This window comes from Gavialis gangeticus, unplaced genomic scaffold, assembly GCF_001723915.1.
Source record: "Gavialis gangeticus isolate Ggan-Ray unplaced genomic scaffold, GavGan_comp1, whole genome shotgun sequence".
NCBI classification, from domain to species: Eukaryota; Metazoa; Chordata; order Crocodylia; family Gavialidae; genus Gavialis; species Gavialis gangeticus.
The window spans coordinates 86,871,784-86,875,025 of NW_017729025.1; positions in this window are offsets into that span (position 1 = coordinate 86,871,784).

Consider the following 3,242-nt stretch of genomic DNA (forward strand, 5'->3'; position numbering starts at 1 on the left):
GGGTGCCATGGGGTGCCACACAATGTTAGCACTGTTAGGTTTACAAATATGATTCACAAGATAAATCCAGAGATTTCAAATAGAAATCCACAGTTGTGTTTTTTCTGAGTTCTTTGCAACAGAAACATTGCTCTATTTTTTTCTGTGGGCAAAAAAAGAGAGCAAAAGTCAAGCAAAGGCATTTTCCAAAGGATGCCTTGGGTATATCCAGGGGTGTCTTGAGTCTAAAAAGGTTGAGAATCCATTGGCTTAGGAATTAAGGTTATCCAAATGTTTTAATGCCAGTGATCTGTCATTTGTAGGACAAGGGGCTAGGATGGAGCAAGGGACAAAACAAATAAGACATGCTGTTGTATAAATAAGGGAGAGCAACCAGGGCAGCATCCTCAGGGGCCAACTTGTTGGAGCGAGGGTAGAAAAATACTAGCTGTGGCTGCAGCTGCATAGTCTCTCTGGTGGCATTAGCTGACAGAAGTCATGACTGCCCAATGCACTGCCACTGCCCTGTTACTGAAAAGCACAGGTTCAGTCCCTACCTCCAGTTTCCCCTCTCTGATCCATTGATAGAGTTGTAGGACACAAGCTTCTTGTTTGTCCATATAGTTCAATGTTAGAAACAGATCCCTGTTTAAAAAAAAAAATTTAAACAGGGATCTGTTTTGTATATATTATATAATACGTATACAAACACACGCGGGAAATATATATATTTTTAATATATTGAAATATATGTATTATATATAATACACACACACACACACACACTGGATGTTGAGACTGGAGGATTATTAGTATAACCTGCTTATGTTATACATGCTATGTTATGATTATGGAAACTTTGTGTACTCCTTCTCTGCATACCTCCTTAATATGCATATTCAGAGGTTTGGCGGCTACTTGGACCTGCTTTTTACTGTTTGGGGAAGTAAGGTATACAAATTTAAGGACCAGGTAGATCAGACCATTGTGTTCACAGTCCCTCACTTCCAAAACTGTGGAGTGTACAAGCACACAAATGTTGCACAAAACGTTTTGTTTTGTTTTTTAAATTAGCAAAGGTCACTGAGGGGTCAGTTTAGTGCCAGTTGTGCAGATGCCTACAATGGGGTGACCCTCCATTCTAGAATGAAGAGTATTTATGTGAAAAACAGGAGAGCCTGCAGACAGGAGTACTCCTTGGATGGCACTGCGTTGTGTTATCAGGTCCTCCAAGGGACGTGCTTCTGTGCATAAATCCCTGAAGTAGAATCAGATGGACATGTATCGCCCACAACTTACGAAAGAGCTGAAATCCCTGAGCATGTCAGGGTCTAAAACAGGTTGCATGAGCCACCCAAATTGGAGCAGCAGGCCCCTAGTGGTGGCAGAGGAGCAGACCCCTAGCAGCAGTGTGGTGGCAACCTTCCATGGCAGTGAGGAGCATCAGACCCCCAGTGGCTGAGTGCCAGCAACCAACTGTGGCAGCAAGGAGCAGCAGACTCTCAGCAGCAGAGCAGTGGTGATTCCCTCCCCCAGCACTGGCAGTGACTTACAGAGGGGCTAACAGCTCAGCCCAGAGTCAGGGCACTTGGTTAGGCTCTGCTCCCAGGACAAAGAAGAGCATAGCCAGGAGCATGCAGTACAAAGGGAACCGAGGGGAAGTTACAAGCCTGCATTAGAAATTGAAGGTTTTGTTTGTGTACTGTATTTTTTATTTAAGTAACTTGAGGAGTAGGTTGTGGAAGGCATAGGAATGGTGTGGAAGGCACAGGTGGGTGCCTGAGAAGCACCATGTATTTGAGCCGCATAAGGGCCAAGGGCCCTAAGGGCAGAGCCAGACAAGGACTGGGCCCAAGAGGGCTGACGCCCAAGCTGGTTAACCAAATTGGAAGTAACAACCTTGAGGCACAGGTGTGGCTCAGGGGGAGTCTGGAAGCCATGACTGGAGCCCTTAAAGTGCAGTTAGGTCCAGAAGGGCCTCAGTTAGCACCCCAAGGTGATAAGGCCTGGAGAGTCATGACCAGTGGTTAGAAGGGTGAGTTTGGTACCAGCAGGGCAAGAATACTATGAGGCAGCTGGTAGAGGAAACTTGTCAGTGGATGGAGGATCTGGTGACAAGAAGGACCAAGGGTCCCGCTAAGGAAGAGAAAGGAACCTACACATAGCACCACCAGTATAATTCTAAGGATCCAGCAGCGAGGTGTAGCAGGCAATACAGCAAAAGGGAATACAATACAGTATGCTGAAGAGTTGGAGTAAGGGGGCAGAGTTAAGTTGGCCTCTAGGGGGCACCATGGCCACCCTTGGCCAGGTTCTGTCACAAAGTGACAGGCTTTGTGGATAGGAGAAAGCAGTAGATGTGATATATCTTGACTTTAGCAAGACTTTTGACACAGTTTCCTGTCAACATTCCCATCAACAAACCAAGGAAGTAGAGGGTACTTTGAAGTGGCTACATAACTGATTGGATTCAGCAAGTAGTCACCAATGACTCAATGACTACTATCAAGTGAGATTTCTCAGGGGTCTGTCCTGGATCTGGTTTTGTTGAATATCTTCATTAATGATTTGCGAAATAATAGATCAGGAGGGCTAGATTTCTTTTTGACCCACATACAGTGATTGTTCTGACCCTAAGCAGAGCAGCAAGACCCTCTAGCCAGGAGCTTCTGGGTTTTAGTCCCAGCAGAAGTATTGGCAGACCAGTCAAAATCTCTAGCCTTGGCTGAAGCCAACACTGAATGCTTCTGAAGTAGGCAACACTCCTACCCTGCCCCCTGAGATGTGTAGCAACGGGGGGGGGGAACCCTTCCCAGCCCTGTGTGGCAACCAGCAAAGCACAGAAGCATGGAAAATACCCATAGCATAGCATAGACATAGCTACTCCTAAACAATTCCTGACCAATCCTTGCTTATCCAATTTCTTCTTGAAGATTGCCAGTGATGGGGATTCCACAACTTCCCTAGGTAATTTCACAACTTTCCCTAGGTACCCTCCCACTTGAACTGAGGGCACTTTTAGCAAAATTGCAGATGGCACCACTTTGGGTGGAGTTGCTGACCTTCTGGAACAATGGTTCTCAAGCTTTTCAGATTTGAGGCACCCTTCAGAAAATTCCAACTATTTGCTTTCACTTCTTTTTGAGTGCAGAAAAATAATAGAGCAATTCTTCTGTTGCAAGGAACTCAGAAAGATCACAACAGATTGGAATATTCTGAACACTATGGATTCCTATTTTAAAATTTCTGGATTTAATCCTGTA